General features: G+C 45.3%; 1 long non-coding RNA gene across 1 annotated transcript in view; it reads left to right on the top strand.

Moving 5' to 3' along the window:
* LOC144806399 (uncharacterized) overlaps positions 1-6750 on the top strand; it is a 113429-nt gene extending 106679 nt beyond the window's left edge. Inside the window, exon 4 of the long non-coding RNA XR_013605794.1 lies at positions 6527-6750. This is a non-coding gene — a long non-coding RNA (uncharacterized LOC144806399). The remainder of the gene's footprint in view (positions 1-6526) is intronic.
* Positions 6751-20984: the final 14234 nt, after the last annotated feature.

Raw genomic sequence — 20984 nt, 5'->3', positions numbered from 1 at the left:
AGGCCTCAAAGGCGAGACCTATTGGCTATGCCAATGCTTGTTAGTGATTGAGTACATTGAGCTGCAGAACTTTTGATTAAGTCCTGAAGAATGCCGCAAACACCTCTTTGGAGGGTTAATATGCTGAAACATGTTGACCTCTTATTGACTCTAACAGTGCATATATGTTTCTCCCACAGTGCCCTGTTTTTAATCCTGGCCCAGGGGAGTACAAATAATGGAAACCACATACCCTTTAGCAAGTTTTAACTTTCACCCTGCTGCCCTCACTACCCTGAGCTCATTATTGTGGTATTTAGTATACCTTTCTTTATGACAAAACATGCCGAACTCCTCCCTCTCAGTGAGGGGTTGTATCACAGTGCATGGAGATTCCCAATAAGGAAGCATGCCAACTATGGTGGGTGAGGGATATTTCATCTTAGCTAGGTCTTCATTTGAAACAGTAATCCTCAGAGACCCAAGGGTTTCTTGATTGTGGTAGAAATACATTTTTACCCCTTCATTGTACGTTCAAGCACAGACCATTGCATGAAATGTTGTGATCTATGTAGGGAAAATACTCTGTGCACTGAGAAAATGTGTTAAAATAACAGAAAGTTGATAATCTCATTTAATACCTTCTCAAACTTGGATTTATCTAGAAGAGAAGTCTGTTAATTCTAGCAGATTTTTGATACCACAAGGTATAAGAAATTAGGGGATCTTTATCTGATATATTTATCAGTAAATTATCTGAAATTATTGAACATAAACTTATGCACTTATTATTTCTAAGGATAAAGGAAGTTCTATATTTCTCTTTTCTAAACTAACCCCAGTGCGTATGACTACAATAACCACCTCTCTCAAATCAATATTGTGCTTGTTTAGTGAGAAACCAGGAACTGCGCATCAGTATTTTTCTTAGGAAGCTTCAAGTTAGAGAGTGTAAAAAAAACTTTTTAGAATGCCCCAAAAATTGTGATAAAGATATTTCAATATGTTTGACATAAAGAATAGGTACATTTCATTACAATATTGAAATGGGAAATAACAGGAACAAATATTTACACAACATTACAAAAATATTAGCAATATAGAAAATACTGAAGTTCATGCACTAATAATCCATTTGGAAAAAAAGTAGTTGCTTGTAAAGTCAGCACACTACTGTGTCTGTGATTGCTTTTAAATAAAGACCTTTTTTAATGCACCCCATTTTACTTTCAGATTCACAAATGTCCCCTTGGGTTACTAACTCCTGTTACTGTTTTCAGCCCACATATGGTTTCAAAGCTTAATACATACCTTAAGGATGTATTAAATATTCAGAAGGGAAACTATTAACATTCCCCTTCCAAATTCTGAATTGTTAAATGGGCTTAGTACATTTTAAAAAGGGGTTTAGCATTTACAAACTCTGTGAATTACCGAACCAGTGGATTTTTTAAACAATAAAACCCTTGGTACATGCGGCCATTTTTCTCAATTCCCTCCAAATTAAGTTTACTAATAATGTTAGTTTAATGATAACCGGTGCATGTACCTATTTAGTGTTAGTGTTGCTTCAGATCAAATAAAAACCATCACACATAACTCTTATGCAATACTTAAAGACAGAATTGCTGACATCCAGCTTTAATGTTTTGTTAAATATATTTGCAAATGTCGTCACTTAAACAGGTAAGCAGCTAAAGCAGTCTCTGGACATAAAATAGGATGTAATCATAATCTTTAGATACATTTTCTGAGTTTCAGGAACAATGTGTGTCTTCTGGGTTTACTCCAATCCACTATAATAAACATATTCAATCCTTTCAGATTTGATCTGTTTGTACTGGTTTCTATAGCAGACAATAATCTAGATTTAGAGCAAGGGTCAATCCCACCCATGGCTTTTAAAATCTATTTATCAATGATCTCTATTAGTGTTATCGCAACTAAAACTGTAATAGAACTGATCTGAGAGATGGACCTTCAAGTATTATGCTTAGTCAACTTATTGAACAAACTATGGAGTTAAAATCTGAATAGATTAGATCCACAAGCATTGCCTGACCACTGTATTTTACATCAATAGATTACTTATCAGCACATTTTCTCTAAGTACAATTCAGTCATCTTCTATTTTTCGCGGCGCTCATGCTGGGTCTGTTTGAACTCTTTTAAAATATGACATTTAAATCCAAAAGTTCAGGAATTCTAGTTTCAAGCCTGGTTAAACCTTAATGAATGGTACACCTAAAGATGCCTTTCTGTTCCTACATTTTATTGTGCACCATGATTCAGAAATGGCATGTTTTTGCTTTCGGAGGTAACATTCTAAACATATTTATTATTGTTGCCATCCGAAACATTATCACTAATTTGAAGATAACATCAAGTGGTCCTGTGATGCTTGCTGGAATGGGAAGTGTTTAATCAAAAGGTGGATTGAATTCAAGTTTAGGTGACAATTTAGCAAAAGCGTGTGGATTTTGTATATATTTAAAATTGTTGATCTCCAAAAAGGCCTAAATCAGTAAATTGAATTTAAATTCAAGTTTATCATTGTAATCCTATTGTTGCAAAAGATGTGATTTGAACCCCATGAGGCGGTTCCTTTCCAGAAAGCATTCAGGTTGTAATCATGAGTCAAATAATGCTGAGGAGGTTAAAATATTCAAATTGAATTCTAATTACGCATGAAATGTTCATTGTTCAATATATTTCTTAGTATTTTAATGTGCAGACTTTATTGCTTAAGGAAAATAATTAGAATTTGTTTTTCTATATGTAGGAAGCATTACATTAATGAAATCTCTGTATCCCACCTTCTTTCCTTTCCTTTCCTGTTCTTCATGAACGTTTCTATTGTTGAACTTTAAAGATTGCCCAAAATTAAGAATTGTGCTCTACATAACTTGGCTGTGTTACAGTATGTTGATTTTTATGCACAACTTTTGTCTCATGTGTATAGCAACTGATTGTTTTGCTTTAATAATCAGCTTATGTTTATTAGGTCTTATTATTCAATAAAATGTTTCAAACACAACAAATGGTAGTTGATATGTATTTACAGCTGCAGCATTTTAATTGTATGGGCACTTTCAAAGGGGCCAAAAATATTGTCTGCGGGTTGACGGAGGACTACATTGGCATCAGCAGGGAGAGGTTTGGGCAGGTGATTAGGGGTACATGTAAGGTTGGAAGTAGGGGGAACAACGCATGTACATTGTGTGGACTGTGACTCCTGGAGTTATTGTGAGGGATACTATGCTACCCTGTAAATGAATCCCCTAGTGATTATTATCAACAAATGTTATTCGGTTTTATAAAAGAAAACCATAAAAGTCATACATAAAATGATGAAACATCTTCCAAGTTACAGATTGACAAATATAATATGTCCAAGTTAATCAGAACACAAGATACAAATTCATGAATTACAGTACAGAAGTTAATCGCAGCTTGACCGGAGTCTAACAGCAACCAGTAAAAAGTAAAGCGTATGCAAAACAGTGTCTTTAGAGAGGAGTTGTAAAAAGATAAGAGCTGGTCTCACCCGCCTAAAACCCACTTTTTTGAGAATGGGAATAATAAATACCTTTCTAGGGACAGCATAAAAACTGCAAAGCATTATAAAGTGCATCATTTCCTGAGGAGACTCACCGTTGCAGCCACAGGGCTTGAGGCACAGGCCTCTGTGGGAGCCACAAGGGTGTACCAAGAGGTAATGGAAGAGGCTGAGCCAAAACCGGGTCAATAGAAAACGATCATGGATACTTTTAAGCCCTAGAAGATAAGGTTCGGTGGTTGGTACAGTTTTTAACACAATGTACCTACGCACACTAGGCTTACACCACTCATTTCCCTCTCTATCACAGCGGCTCATTCCTAAAAAAACTCTTTGACCAGAGAAAGGTCCCACTTACATATGCGCTTAGGGTTAATAAATAGTTCCTACCTACCCTGGAGAGGCCAACTCTTATATAGTGGAGCCATCGGATGCTTGAGACATGGTCAAGTGAAAGGCATTCCCGTAGGACGTCTTTGCTACGTGTATTTTCTTGCTTAGCCCAAATATTAAGCCACAAATCCAGGTAACGGAAAGCCAGTAAATCTGAGAGGAAAGGCATCCCCAATTCTTCATGCACGACATAAAACGGGGTGCTTTGTGGAACAGAAAGGGCCATCACAGGAAAGAGTTTTCAGCACTTTGCACTGCCCCTACCCCAATGTGGCCCAATATCTCACGCCCATAACTAACCTTTGAGATATTTTTGGCTTCATATATCTTCAAAATAGCCCCTATTGGCTTCCCTCGGACTTGGTTGGCAAAGTTAAAAACAGCTGCAAAAGCTTTCCCTAGATCCCCTTTCTTCCAAGTAAGCAAAGGGCACCAACTGAGGGAATCGTCAAACACAACTCCCAAATAGGAGAAAACATTGGTCTTCAGCATTGATGAAAGTCCGAGTTTAAAAGTGAACTGCTTAGCTTTACGATCTTCCACCTGCATAATGAACGACTTGGCATGATTAAACGAAAGGTCCAAGTCCTCCATAAAAAGGGCAAAATAATTCAGAAGAAGTTGTAGGCCCCCAGTTGCCCTCCTATAGCAGTGGCAGGCTATGCTCGGCTAACTGGGGACAATCAGCATTTGTGGCCAAAATGGCCTTCTCTAAGGAATTAATATATAGGTTAAAAAGAAAGGGTGCTAAAATGCACCCCTGACACACCCCTCTCTTGAAGTCAAGCTGACTGGACACTTACAGATCCTTTGAATAGCGGACAACCACGGTTGAATCACGGTGAAGATCCCTCAGAATTAAAAAAATTGTTACTGTCAATGCCAATGGAGGACATCAACTGCCACAGCTTGAACCTATTGACACAGTCGAATGCTGAGAACTGGTCCATGAAGGCTAGGTATATGGGGCTGGAACTAGCCACAGTGTAATTGTTCAGAACCATGTACAGGTTTAAACACTGTTCCACAGTGGAACGACCTGATCGAAAGCCGTTTCGGATATCAGATAAAAAGTTGTTTTCATCAGCCCTGGATACAAGTGTTTCAAATACCATGCAGCCCACCACCTTCACCACCGAGTCCAGAAGAGAAATGGGCCTATAACAGTAGGTCCTGTCCCGATCTCCCTTTTTGAATACCAGGACTATAATCGATAAAGCCCAAGAATCTGGGCGACCAACCTGGACTGCAGCGTTGCTAACAGCTGTGAGGACAGGCACCCAGGTTTCTACGTGGGAGATGTAGAGATCTGTCGGGATCCCATCTGGCGCGGGGGGCCTTGTTTTTAGACAGACCTTGCGTGGTGAAAATAAGTTCTGACTTGCATTCCACCCTTTCCTGCCCCTCAGTTGGCGGGGTTTCCGACTGGAAGATACCTTTGAAATGATGTACCCAATCATCCTCTGTTATATGGGCATCCAGTAAATGCGCCCCTGGTTCCATAAAAAGCTTTTAAAGAGAAAATACGTCATTAGACAAGGAATAGTGTTTGAGACACAGCACACCTATCTTTCAGGTATGAAATAATGCTTCATAATTTAGCAAAAAACATTTACAGGTCGAGTCCTACCGCTAATCACCTTTGACAATTGTATTTGCCAGGACACCCAACAAACTATTGAAACGGACGGCTCATAATTAGGAGAGAAAAACGAAAAACGAAGCTAACCTTATATATTTGAGAAAAATACAACATCACAATAGACCCTCATTTGATCATATCCAACGGATAGTTTTAAGGTAAACAGATAAAAATTAGCTCTATTTGAGAAAGAAAATTCACTCTGTTCTTCCTTTACCTTGCTAAATCTAAACATTTAGATTCATTGGGTGAATTAACATGCAACTCCAATTAGAACACGATGGTTTTAGTAAGCCCTTGGGAAATATGATAGGGAGTTGTATCCGGCAATTATAGAGAATTTTTCAAGAAGGGTTATGCATGGAATGTAGATAGTTTCAAACTCTGAATTTCCCAAAAACTATACCCAGTTCAGATAACTAAGATAGGATGATTGTCAGTCCCACTAGACAGTCAGGGACATGTGTAGTATGTAACAGATGGGATTGTCATTTGTTCAAGAGTATTACTAGCTGTTGCAAATTACTAAAGAGGACATGGCGAAAGAGATCAGGAAATTTGTTCTCAAACAGAACATGGATCTTGCTCGATATGCAATGCTTATGCACTTGGTTTTATTGATCGTACCAGCTCCTTAACATGTTTAAGAGAGTGCGCAAGAGCTATATAGGATTTTCCAATTAAATGCAAATGTTACTCTAACTGTTACTAACTGATTGAATATAGAGAAGAAAAAATGTTTATACGCCTCCCAGTAATATAACTGCTTTCCATTACATTGATATCATAAGTTTTGTCGCCTAAGTAAGAGAAGGGTCATGAATTATATAAATGATCAAACGCAAATGTTATTGTATTGCAACCGCCATAACATGTAGAATATTTTGAATAATTGAATTTACTTGAAGACCGTACTTGTATATATTTTAATTGCTTGTACGTTCATCCCCTAGGGTGATCTCATTGACCCCAGAAACTCGACAGACAGAACGTAGTGTCTTGACAAAGGTGGCCCAAAATCACATGTACCACCGAAACGCGTCGACGCATTTCAAAGTATAATTCTTCAACTCGGACACCTGTGTTGACACATTAATAGACTGTGCATAACACACGGGGGTTAGATAGAGCTTGAATATACACCCAGTATTGCACAATTGGATGTCTCACTGTTGTCTGTCCCCTCTACTTGTTTCAATTTTGCTGGTCAATCTTGAACCTCATGTACTTTGATTATTTTTCTCACATTTTTTTAACTGGTTTTATTTGTGTAAAGTGGTGCTATTGTCCACTTGGTATTTTAAATACATTGTGTAAATTCAATAAATTGTAAAACATTTTTTGCAAAATTGTTTGATTTTATGTTTTGTGCTATTTGCTTTGAGTTTTAAATTGTTTTATTGTAAACTCTGTATATACTCCACCAAAGTGAGGTACAGTGTGTATAGAGTCCAAGGGTCTCCAGAGGTAGGCAGAGATTAAAGTTTGATAGAACCTTACTCTCTAAAGTGGTAGGTTGGTCGAGCAGTAAGGCAGTATCAGAGGACAGTGTTAAGCATTTGATGTACACACTCAGTCAGCAAATGAATTCACACACTCAAGAACTGAACTCTAGGCCAATTGTTTTTGTATAAATAAATATACTGTTGTTTTATTTCTAGAACTAAGCAAGCCTGGCACAGGTAAGCATAAAAAAACTTTGCAGTAATAATTTACTTGTATGAACACAGTTCAAGTAGGCAGTAGAAATTGTACTTTGTTTGATTTACAGGGGAGCAGTAGTATGCAACACTTAGCAAATACAGTACATTGAAATGAATAGGCTTTTTCAGTAAATTGCAGGTAAGTTACTTTTTATGTTACTTTTCTAACTCAGTGCTGGGTACCTAGATTCTTTACAACAAGGGGTGGTGATGGACAGAGTCTCCGAATTAAGCAGAGTACTCTCACCCAGTCAAGAGATCAGGGCTAGATCCAACACCGTTTTTTAGCTCATTGCACCATCCCAGTTTCAGAACCTGGCTGTATGCAAATTAGTCTGTCCCTGGCCCAGTGCATCATGGGAACAGGGCAGACCAGACTACAAAAGCCAATTCTTACACTGGGAAGGAAACAAGCTTCCGGGGACCGGTTTCTGGCATTACAGCCGTCTTCGGCCCGGCTTGCTTGAATCCTGATGGTGCAATGAGCAAGGGACTCACATCTGAGTATACCCTTCCACGCTTAGGGTGGACAAAACTATTTACAACAAGGGGTGGTGATGGACAGAGTCTCCGAATTAAGCAGAGTACTCTCACCCAGTCAAGAGATCAGGGCTAGATCCAACACCGTTTTTTAGCTCATTGCACCATCCCAGTTTCAGAACCTGGCTGTATGCAAATTAGTCTGTCCCTGGCCCAGTGCATCATGGGAACAGGGCAGACCAGACTACAAAAGCCAATTCTTACACTGGGAAGGAAACAAGCTTCCGGGGACCAGTTTCTGGCATTACAGCCGTCTTCGGCCCGGCTTGCTTGAATCCTGATGGTGCAATGAGCAAGGGACTCACATCTGAGTATACCCTTCCACGCTTAGGGTGGACAAAATTATTTACAACAAGGGGTGGTGATGGACAGAGTCTCCGAATTAAGCAGAGTACTCTCACCCAGTCAAGAGATCAGGGCTAGATCCAACACCGTTTTTTAGCTCATTGCACCATCCCAGTTTCAGAACCTGGCTGTATGCAAATTAGTCTGTCCCTGGCCCAGTGCATCATGGGAACAGGGCAGACCCGACTACAAAAGCCAATTCTTACACTGGGAAGAAAACAAGCTTCCGGGGACCGGTTTCTGGCATTACAGCCGTCTTTGGCCCGGCTTGCTTGAATCCTGATGGTGCAATGAGCAAATGACTCACATCTGAGTATACCCTTCCACGCTTAGGGTGGACAAAATTATTTACAACAAGGGGTGGTGATGGACAGAGTCTCCGAATTAAGCAGAGTACTCTCACCCAGTCAAGAGATCAGGGCTAGATCCAACACCGTTTTTTAGCTCATTGCACCATCCCTGTTTCAGAACCTGGCTGTATGCAAATTAGTCTGTCCCTGGCCCAGTGCATCATGGGAACAGGGCAGACCAGACTACAAAAGCCAATTCTTACACTGGGAAGGAAACAAGCTTCCGGGGACCGGTTTCTGGCATTACAGCCGTCTTCGGCCCGGCATGCTTGAATCCTGATGGTGCAATGAGCAAGGGACTCACATCTGAGTATACCCTTCCACGCTTAGGGTGGACAAAATTATTTACAACAAGGGGTGGTGATGGACAGAGTCTCCGAATTAAGCAGAGTACTCTCACCCAGTCAAGAGATCAGGGCTAGATCCAACACAGTTTTTTAGCTCATTGCACCATCCCAGTTTCAGAACCTGGCTGTATGCAAATTAGTCTGTCCCTGGCCCAGTGCATCATGGGAACAGGGCAGACCAGACTACAAAAGCCAATTCTTACACTGGGAAGGAAACAAGCTTCCGGGGACCGGTTTCTGGCATTACAGCCGTCTTCGGCCCGGCTTGCTTGAATCCTGATGGTGCAATGAGCAAGGGACTCACATCTGAGTATACCCTTCCACGCTTATGGTGGACAAAATTATTTACAACAAGGGGTGGTGATGGACAGAGTCTCCGAATTAAGCAGAGTACTCTCACCCAGTCAAGAGATCAGGGCTAGATCCAACACCGTTTTTTTAGCTCATTGCACCATCCCAGTTTCAGAACCTGGCTGTATGCAAATTAGTCTGTCCCTGGCCCAGTGCATCATGGGAACAGGGCAGACCAGACTACAAAAGCCAATTCTTACACTGGGAAGGAAACAAGCTTCCGGGGACCGGTTTCTAGGATTACAGCCGTCTTCGGCCCGGCTTGCTTGAATCCTGATGGTGCAATGAGCAAGGGACTCACATCTGAGTATACCCTTCCACGCTTATGGTGGACAAAATTATTTACAACAAGGGGTGGTGATGGACAGAGTCTCCGAATTAAGCAGAGTACTCTCACCCGTTCAAGAGATCAGGGCTAGATCCAACACCGTTTTTTAGCTCATTGCACCATCCCAGTTTCAGAACCTGGCTGTATGCAAATTAGTCTGTCCCTGGCCCAGTGCATCATGGGAACAGGGCAGACCAGACTACAAAAGCCAATTCTTACACTGGGAAGGAAACAAGCTTCCGGGGACCGGTTTCTGGCATTACAGCCGTCTTCGGCCCGGCTTGCTTGAATCCTGATGGTGCAATGAGCAAGGGACTCACATCTGAGTATACCCTTCCACGCTTATGGTGGACAAAATTATTTACAACAAGGGGTGGTGATGGACAGAGTCTCCGAATTAAGCAGAGTACTCTCACCCAGTCAAGAGATCAGGGCTAGATCCAACACCGTTTTTTAGCTCATTGCACCATCCCAGTTTCAGAACCTGGCTGTATGCAAATTAGTCTGTCCCTGGCCCAGTGCATCATGGGAACAGGGCAGACCAGACTACAAAAGCCAATTCTTACACTGGGAAGGAAACAAGCTTCCGGGGACCGGTTTCTGGCATTACAGCCGTCTTCGGCCCGGCTTGCTTGAATCCTGATGGTGCAATGAGCAAGGGACTCACATCTGAGTATACCCTTCCACGCTTAGGGTGGACAAAATTATTTACAACAAGGGGTGGTGATGGACAGAGTCTCCGAATTAAGCAGAGTACTCTCACCCAGTCAAGAGATCAGGGCTAGATCCAACACCGTTTTTTAGCTCATTGCACCATCCCAGTTTCAGAACCTGGCTGTATGCAAATTAGTCTGTCCCTGGCCCAGTGCATCATGGGAACAGGGCAGACCAGACTACAAAAGCCAATTCTTACACTGGGAAGGAAACAAGCTTCCGGGGACCGGTTTCTGGCATTACAGCCGTCTTCGGCCCGGCTTGCTTGAATCCTGATGGTGCAATGAGCAAGGGACTCACATCTGAGTATACCCTTCCACGCTTAGGGTGGACAAAATTATTTACAACAAGGGGTGGTGATGGACAGAGTCTCCGAATTAAGCAGAGTACTCTCACCCAGTCAAGAGATCAGGGCTAGATCCAACACCGTTTTTTAGCTCATTGCACCATCCCAGTTTCAGAACCTTGCTGTATGCAAATTAGTCTGTCCCTGGCCCAGTGCATCATGGGAACAGGGCAGACCAGACTACAAAAGCCAATTCTTACACTGGGAAGGAAACAAGCTTCCGGGGACCGGTTTCTGGCATTACAGCCGTCTTCGGCCCGGCTTGCTTGAATCCTGATGGTGCAATGAGCAAGGGACTCACATCTGAGTATACCCTTCCACGCTTAGGGTGGACAAAATTATTTACAACAAGGGGTGGTGATGGACAGAGTCTCCGAATTAAGCAGAGTACTCTCACCCAGTCAAGAGATCAGGGCTAGATCCAACACCGTTTTTTAGCTCATTGCACCATCCCAGTTTCAGAACCTGGCTGTATGCAAATTAGTCTGTCCCTGGCCCAGTTCATCATGGGAACAGGGCAGACCAGACTACAAAAGCCAATTCTTACACTGGGAAGGAAACAAGCTTCCGGGGACCGGTTTCTGGCATTACAGCCGTCTTCGGCCTGGCTTGCTTGAATCCTGATGGTGCAATGAGCAAGGGACTCACATCTGAGTATACCCTTCCACGCTTAGGGTGGCAAAATTATTTACAACAAGGGGTGGTGATGGACAGAGTCTCCGAATTAAGCAGAGTACTCTCACCTAGTCAAGAGATCAGGGCTAGATCCAACACCGTTTTTTAGCTCATTGCACCATCCCAGTTTCAGAACCTGGCTGTATGCAAATTAGTCTGTCCCTGGCCCAGTGCATCATGGGAACAGGGCAGACCAGACTACAAAAGCCAATTCTTACACTGGGAAGGAAACAAGCTTCCGGGGAACGGTTTCTGGCATTACAGCCGTCTTCGGCCCGGCTTGCTTGAATCCTGATGGTGCAATGAGCAAGGGACTCACATCTGAGTATACCCTTCCACGCTTAGGGTGGACAAAATTATTTACAACAAGGGGTGGTGATGGACAGAGTCTCCGAATTAAGCAGAGTACTCTCACCCAGTCAAGAGATCAGGGCTAGATCCAACACCGTTTTTTAGCTCATTGCACCATCCCAGTTTCAGAACCTGGCTGTATGCAAATTAGTCTGTCCCTGGCCCAGTGCATCATGGGAACAGGGCAGACCCGACTACAAAAGCCAATTCTTACACTGGGAAGGAAACAAGCTTCCGGGGACCGGTTTCTGGCATTACAGCCGTCTTTGGCCCGGCTTGCTTGAATCCTGATGGTGCAATGAGCAAGGGACTCACATCTGAGTATACCCTTCCACGCTTAGGGTGGACAAAATTATTTACAACAAGGGGTGGTGATGGACAGAGTCTCCGAATTAAGCAGAGTACTCTCACCCAGTCAAGAGATCAGGGCTAGATCCAACACCGTTTTTTAGCTCATTGCACCATCCCTGTTTCAGAACCTGGCTGTATGCAAATTAGTCTGTCCCTGGCCCAGTGCATCATGGGAACAGGGCAGACCAGACTACAAAAGCCAATTCTTACACTGGGAAGGAAACAAGCTTCCGGGGACCGGTTTCTAGGATTACAGCCGTCTTCGGCCCGGCTTGCTTGAATCCTGATGGTGCAATGAGCAAGGGACTCACATCTGAGTATACCCTTCCACGCTTATGGTGGACAAAATTATTTACAACAAGGGGTGGTGATGGACAGAGTCTCCGAATTAAGCAGAGTACTCTCACCAAGTCAAGAGATCAGGGCTAGATCCAACACCGTTTTTTAGCTCATTGCACCATCCCAGTTTCAGAACCTGGCTGTATGCAAATTAGTCTGTCCCTGGCCCAGTGCGTCATGGGAACAGGGCAGACCAGACTACAAAAGCCAATTCTTACACTGGGAAGGAAACAAGCTTCCGGGGACCGGTTTCTGGCATTACAGCCGTCTTCGGCCCGGCTTGCTTGAATCCTGATGGTGCAATGAGCAAGGGACTCACATCTGAGTATACCCTTCCACGCTTAGGGTGGACAAAATTATTTACAACAAGGGGTGGTGATGGACAGAGTCTCCGAATTAAGCAGAGTACTCTCACCCAGTCAAGAGATCAGGGCTAGATCCAACACCGTTTTTTAGCTCATTGCACCATCCCAGTTTCAGAACCTTGCTGTATGCAAATTAGTCTGTCCCTGGCCCAGTGCATCATGGGAACAGGGCAGACCAGACTACAAAAGCCAATTCTTACACTGGGAAGGAAACAAGCTTCCGGGGACCGGTTTCTGGCATTACAGCCGTCTTCGGCCCGGCTTGCTTGAATCCTGATGGTGCAATGAGCAAGGGACTCACATCTGAGTATACCCTTCCACGCTTAGGGTGGACAAAATTATTTACAACAAGGGGTGGTGATGGACAGAGTCTCCGAATTAAGCAGAGTACTCTCACCCAGTCAAGAGATCAGGGCTAGATCCAACACCGTTTTTTAGCTCATTGCACCATCCCAGTTTCAGAACCTGGCTGTATGCAAATTAGTCTGTCCCTGGCCCAGTTCATCATGGGAACAGGGCAGACCAGACTACAAAAGCCAATTCTTACACTGGGAAGGAAACAAGCTTCCGGGGACCGGTTTCTAGGATTACAGCCGTCTTCGGCCTGGCTTGCTTGAATCCTGATGGTGCAATGAGCAAGGGACTCACATCTGAGTATACCCTTCCACGCTTAGGGTGGCAAAATTATTTACAACAAGGGGTGGTGATGGACAGAGTCTCCGAATTAAGCAGAGTACTCTCACCCAGTCAAGAGATCAGGGCTAGATCCAACACCGTTTTTTAGCTCATTGCACCATCCCAGTTTCAGAACCTGGCTGTATGCAAATTAGTCTGTCCCTGGCCCAGTGCATCATGGGAACAGGGCAGACCAGACTACAAAAGCCAATTCTTACACTGGGAAGGAAACAAGCTTCCGGGGACCGGTTTCTGGCATTACAGCCGTCTTCGGCCCGGCTTGCTTGAATCCTGATGGTGCAATGAGCAAGGGACTCACATCTGAGTATACCCTTCCACGCTTAGTGTGGACAAAATTATTTACAACAAGGGGTAGTGATGGACAGAGTCTCCGAATTAAGCAGAGTACTCTCACCCAGTCAAGAGATCAGGGCTAGATCCAACACCGTTTTTTAGCTCATTGCACCATCCCAGTTTCAGAACCTGGCTGTATGCAAATTAGTCTGTCCCTGGCCCAGTGCATCATGGGAACAGGGCAGACCCGACTACAAAAGCCAATTCTTACACTGGGAAGGAAACAAGCTTCCGGGGACCGGTTTCTGGCATTACAGCCGTCTTTGGCCCGGCTTGCTTGAATCCTGATGGTGCAATGAGCAAGGGACTCACATCTGAGTATACCCTTCCACGCTTAGGGTGGACAAAATTATTTACAACAAGGGGTGGTGATGGACAGAGTCTCCGAATTAAGCAGAGTACTCTCACCCAGTCAAGAGATCAGGGCTAGATCCAACACCGTTTTTTAGCTCATTGCACCATCCCTGTTTCAGAACCTGGCTGTATGCAAATTAGTCTGTCCCTGGCCCAGTGCATCATGGGAACAGGGCAGACCAGACTAAAAAAGCCAATTCTTACACTGGGAAGGAAACAAGCTTCCGGGGACCGGTTTCTGGCATTACAGCCGTCTTCGGCCCGGCATGCTTGAATCCTGATGGTGCAATGAGCAAGGGACTCACATCTGAGTATACCCTTCCACGCTTAGGGTGGACAAAATTATTTACAACAAGGGGTGGTGATGGACAGAGTCTCCGAATTAAGCAGAGTACTCTCACCCAGTCAAGAGATCAGGGCTAGATCCAACACAGTTTTTTAGCTCATTGCACCATCCCAGTTTCAGAACCTGGCTGTATGCAAATTAGTCTGTCCCTGGCCCAGTGCATCATGGGAACAGGGCAGACCAGACTACAAAAGCCAATTCTTACACTGGGAAGGAAACAAGCTTCCGGGGACCGGTTTCTGGCATTACAGCCGTCTTCGGCCCGGCTTGCTTGAATCCTGATGGTGCAATGAGCAAGGGACTCACATCTGAGTATACCCTTCCACGCTTATGGTGGACAAAATTATTTACAACAAGGGGTGGTGATGGACAGAGTCTCCGAATTAAGCAGAGTACTCTCACCCAGTCAAGAGATCAGGGCTAGATCCAACACCGTTTTTTTAGCTCATTGCACCATCCCAGTTTCAGAACCTGGCTGTATGCAAATTAGTCTGTCCCTGGCCCAGTGCATCATGGGAACAGGGCAGACCAGACTACAAAAGCCAATTCTTACACTGGGAAGGAAACAAGCTTCCGGGGACCGGTTTCTAGGATTACAGCCGTCTTCGGCCCGGCTTGCTTGAATCCTGATGGTGCAATGAGCAAGGGACTCACATCTGAGTATACCCTTCCACGCTTATGGTGGACAAAATTATTTACAACAAGGGGTGGTGATGGACAGAGTCTCCGAATTAAGCAGAGTACTCTCACCCAGTCAAGAGATCAGGGCTAGATCCAACACCGTTTTTTAGCTCATTGCACCATCCCAGTTTCAGAACCTGGCTGTATGCAAATTAGTCTGTCCCTGGCCCAGTGCGTCATGGGAACAGGGCAGACCAGACTACAAAAGCCAATTCTTACACTGGGAAGGAAACAAGCTTCCGGGGACCGGTTTCTGGCATTACAGCCGTCTTCGGCCCGGCTTGCTTGAATCCTGATGGTGCAATGAGCAAGGGACTCACATCTGAGTATACCCTTCCACGCTTAGGGTGGACAAAATTATTTACAACAAGGGGTGGTGATGGACAGAGTCTCCGAATTAAGCAGAGTACTCTCACCCAGTCAAGAGATCAGGGCTAGATCCAACACCGTTTTTTTAGCTCATTGCACCATCCCAGTTTCAGAACCTGGCTGTATGCAAATTAGTCTGTCCCTGGCCCAGTGCATCATGGGAACAGGGCAGACCAGACTACAAAAGCCAATTCTTACACTGGGAAGGAAACAAGCTTCCGGGGACCGGTTTCTGGCATTACAGCCGTCTTCGGCCCGGCTTGCTTGAATCCTGATGGTGCAATGAGCAAGGGACTCACATCTGAGTATACCCTTCCACGCTTATGGTGGACAAAATTATTTACAACAAGGGGTGGTGATGGACAGAGTCTCCGAATTAAGCAGAGTACTCTCACCCAGTCAAGAGATCAGGGCTAGATCCAACACCGTTTTTTAGCTCATTGCACCATCCCAGTTTCAGAACCTGGCTGTATGCAAATTAGTCTGTCCCTGGCCCAGTGCATCATGGGAACAGGGCAGACCAGACTACAAAAGCCAATTCTTACACTGGGAAGGAAACAAGCTTCCGGGGACCGGTTTCTGGCATTACAGCCGTCTTCGGCCCGGCTTGCTTGAATCCTGATGGTGCAATGAGCAAGGGACTCACATCTGAGTATACCCTTCCACGCTTAGGGTGGACAAAATTATTTACAACAAGGGGTGGTGATGGACAGAGTCTCCGAATTAAGCAGAGTACTCTCACCCAGTCAAGAGATCAGGGCTAGATCCAACACCGTTTTTTAGCTCATTGCACCATCCCAGTTTCAGAACCTTGCTGTATGCAAATTAGTCTGTCCCTGGCCCAGTGCATCATGGGAACAGGGCAGACCAGACTACAAAAGCCAATTCTTACACTGGGAAGGAAACAAGCTTCCGGGGACCGGTTTCTGGCATTACAGCCGTCTTCGGCCCGGCTTGCTTGAATCCTGATGGTGCAATGAGCAAGGGACTCACATCTGAGTATACCCTTCCACGCTTAGGGTGGACAAAATTATTTACAACAAGGGGTGGTGATGGACAGAGTCTCCGAATTAAGCAGAGTACTCTCACCCAGTCAAGAGATCAGGGCTAGATCCAACACCGTTTTTTAGCTCATTGCACCATCCCAGTTTCAGAACCTGGCTGTATGCAAATTAGTCTGTCCCTGGCCCAGTTCATCATGGGAACAGGGCAGACCAGACTACAAAAGCCAATTCTTACACTGGGAAGGAAACAAGCTTCCGGGGACCGGTTTCTGGCATTACAGCCGTCTTCGGCCTGGCTTGCTTGAATCCTGATGGTGCAATGAGCAAGGGACTCACATCTGAGTATACCCTTCCACGCTTAGGGTGGCAAAATTATTTACAACAAGGGGTGGTGATGGACAGAGTCTCCGAATTAAGCAGAGTACTCTCACCCAGTCAAGAGATCAGGGCTAGATCCAACACCGTTTTTTAGCTCATTGCACCATCCCAGTTTCAGAACCTGGCTGTATGCAAATTAGTCTGTCCCTGGCCCAGTGCATCATGGGAACAGGGCAGACCAGACTACAAAAGCCAATTCTTACACTGGGAAGGAAACAAGCTTCCGGGGACCGGTTTCTGGCATTACAGCCGTCTTCGGCCCGGCTTGCTTGAATCCTGATGGTGCAATGAGCAAGGGACTCACATCTGAGTATACCCTTCCACGCTTATGGTGGACAAAATTATTTACAACAAGGGGTGGTGATGGACAGAGTCTCCGAATTAAGCAGAGTACTCTCACCCAGTCAAGAGATCAGGGCTAGATCCAACACCGTTTTTTTAGCTCATTGCACCATCCCAGTTTCAGAACCTGGCTGTATGCAAATTAGTCTGTCCCTGGCCCAGTGCATCATGGGAACAGGGCAGACCAGACTACAAAAGCCAATTCTTACACTGGGAAGGAAACAAGCTTCCGGGGACCGGTTTCTGGCATTACAGCCGTCTTCGGCCCAGCTTGCTTGAATCCTGATGGTGCAATGAGCAAGGGACTCACATCTGAGTATACCCTTCCACGCTTATGGTGGACAAAATTATTTACAACAAGGGGTGGTGATGGACAGAGTCTCCGAATTAAGCAGAGTACTCTCACCCAGTCAAGAGATCAGGGCTAGATCCAACACCGTTTTTTAGCTCAATGCACCATCCCAGTTTCAGAACCTGGCTGTATGCAAATTAGTCTGTCCCTGGCCCAGTGCATCATGGGAACAGGGCAGACCAGACTACAAAAGCCAATTCTTACACTGGGAAGGAAACAAGCTTCCGGGGACCGGTTTCTGGCATTACAGCCATCTTCGGCCCGGCTTGCTTGAATCCTGATGGTGCAATGAGCAAGGGACTCACATCTGAGTATACCCTTCCACGCTTAGGGTGGACAAAATTATTTACAACAAGGGGTGGTGATGGACAGAGTCTCCGAATTAAGCAGAGTACTCTCACCCAGTCAAGAGATCAGAGCTAGATCCAACACCGTTTTTTAGCTCATTGCACCATCCCAGTTTCAGAACCTGGCTGTATGCAAATTAGTCTGTCCCTGGCCCAGTGCATCATGGGAACAGGGCAGACCAGACTACAAAAGCCAATTCTTACACTGGGAAGGAAACAAGCTTCCGGGGACCGGTTTCTGGCATTACAGCCGTCTTCGGCCCGGCTTCTTTGAATCCTGATGGTGCAATGAGCAAGGGACTCACATCTGAGTATACCCTTCCACGCTTAGGGTGGACAAAATTATTTACAACAAGGGGTGGTGATGGACAGAGTCTCCGAATTAAGCAGAGTACTCTCACCCAGTCAAGAGATCAGGGCTAGATCCAACACCGTTTTTTTAGCTCATTGCACCATCCCAGTTTCAGAACCTGGCTGTATGCAAATTAGTCTGTCCCTGGCCCAGTGCATCATGGGAACAGGGCAGACCAGACTACAAAAGCCAATTCTTACACTGGGAAGGAAACAAGCTTCCGGGGACCGGTTTCTGGCATTACAGCCGTCTTCGGCCCGGCTTGCTTGAATCCTGATGGTGCAATGAGCAAGGGACTCACATCTGAGTATACCCTTCCACGCTTATGGTGGACAAAATTATTTACAACAAGGGGTGGTGATGGACAGAGTCTCCGAATTAAGCAGAGTACTCTCACCCAGTCAAGAGATCAGGGCTAGATCCAACACCGTTTTTTAGCTCATTGCACCATCCCAGTTTCAGAACCTGGCTGTATGCAAATTAGTCTGTCCCTGGCCCAGTGCATCATGGGAACAGGGCAGACCAGACTACAAAAGCCAATTCTTACACTGGGAAGGAAACAAGCTTCCGGGGACCGGTTTCTGGCATTACAGCCGTCTTCGGCCCGGCTTGCTTGAATCCTGATGGTGCAATGAGCAAGGGACTCACATCTGAGTATACCCTTCCACGCTTAGGGTGGACAAAATTATTTACAACAAGGGGTGGTGATGGACAGAGTCTCCGAATTAAGCAGAGTACTCTCACCCAGTCAAGAGATCAGGGCTAGATCCAACACCGTTTTTTAGCTCATTGCACCATCCCAGTTTCAGAACCTTGCTGTATGCAAATTAGTCTGTCCCTGGCCCAGTGCATCATGGGAACAGGGCAGACCAGACTACAAAAGCCAATTCTTACACTGGGAAGGAAACAAGCTTCCGGGGACCGGTTTCTGGCATTACAGCCGTCTTCGGCCCGGCTTGCTTGAATCCTGATGGTGCAATGAGCAAGGGACTCACATCTGAGTATACCCTTCCACGCTTAGGGTGGACAAAATTATTTACAACAAGGGGTGGTGATGGACAGAGTCTCCGAATTAAGCAGAGTACTCTCACCCAGTCAAGAGATCAGGGCTAGATCCAACACCGTTTTTTAGCTCATTGCACCATCCCAGTTTCAGAACCTGGCTGTATGCAAATTAGTCTGTCCCTGGCCCAGTTCATCATGGGAACAGGGCAGACCAGACTACAAAAGCCAATTCTTACACTGGGAAGGAAACAAGCTTCCGGGGACCGGTTTCTGGCATTACAGCCGTCTTCGGCCTGGCTTGCTTGAATCCTGATGGTGCAATGAGCAAGGGACTCACATCTGAGTATACCCTTCCACGCTTAGGGTGGCAAAATTATTTACAACAAGGGGTGGTGATGGACAGAGTCTCCGAATTAAGCAGAGTACTCTCACCCAGTCAAGAGATCAGGGCTAGATCCAACACCGTTTTTTAGCTCATTGCACCATCCCAGTTTCAGAACCTGGCTGTATGCAAATTAGTCTGTTCCTGGCCCAGTGCATCATGGGAACAGGGCAGACCAGACTACAAAAGCCAATTCTTACACTGGGAAGGAAACAAGCTTCCGGGGACCGGTTTCTGGCATTACAGCCGTCTTCGGCCCGGCTTGCTTGAATCCTGATGGTGCAATGAGCAAGGGACTCACATCTGAGTATACCCTTCCACGCTTATGGTGGACAAAATTATTTACAACAAGGGGTGGTGATGGACAGAGTCTCCGAATTAAGCAGAGTACTCTCACCCAGTCAAGAGATCAGGGCTAGATCCAACACCGTTTTTTTAGCTCATTGCACCATCCCAGTTTCAGAACCTGGCTGTATGCAAATTAGTCTGTCCCTGGCCCAGTGCATCATGGGAACAGGGCAGACCAGACTACAAAAGCCAATTCTTACACTGGGAAGGAAACAAGCTTCCGGGGACCGGTTTCTGGCATTACAGCCGTCTTCGGCCCAGCTTGCTTGAATCCTGATGGTGCAATGAGCAAGGGACTCACATCTGAGTATACCCTTCCACGCTTATGGTGGACAAAATTATTTACAACAAGGGGTGGTGATGGACAGAGTCTCCGAATTAAGCAGAGTACTCTCACCCAGTCAAGAGATCAGGGCTAGATCCAACACCGTTTTTTAGCTCAATGCACCATCCCAGTTTCAGAACCTGGCTGTATGCAAATTAGTCTGTCCCTGGCCCAGTGCATCATGGGAACAGGGCAGACCAGACTACAAAAGCCAATTCTTACACTGGGAAGGAAACAAGCTTCCGGGGACCGGTTTCTGGCATTACAGCCATCTTCGGCCCGGCTTGCTTGAATCCTGATGGTGCAATGAGCAAGGGACTCACATCTGAGTATACCCTTCCACGCTTAGGGTGGACAAAATTATTTACAACAAGGGGTGGTGATGGACAGAGTCTCCGAATTAAGCAGAGTACTCTCACCCAGTCAAGAGATCAGAGCTAGATCCAACACCGTTTTTTAGCTCATTGCACCATCCCAGTTTCAGAACCTGGCTGTATGCAAATTAGTCTGTCCCTGGCCCAGTGCATCATGGGAACAGGGCAGACCAGACTACAAAAGCCAATTCTTACACTGGGAAGGAAACAAGCTTCCGGGGACCGGTTTCTGGCATTACAGCCGCCTTCGGCCCGGCTTGTTTGAATCCTGATGGTGCAATGAGCAAGGGACTCACATCTGAGTATACCCTTCCACGC

The sequence above is a fragment of the Lissotriton helveticus genome (assembly GCF_964261635.1).
Source record: "Lissotriton helveticus chromosome 1_1 unlocalized genomic scaffold, aLisHel1.1 SUPER_1_unloc_7, whole genome shotgun sequence".
Taxonomy (NCBI): Eukaryota; Metazoa; Chordata; class Amphibia; order Caudata; family Salamandridae; genus Lissotriton; species Lissotriton helveticus.
This window is presented reverse-complemented; position numbering and strand designations above follow the sequence as displayed.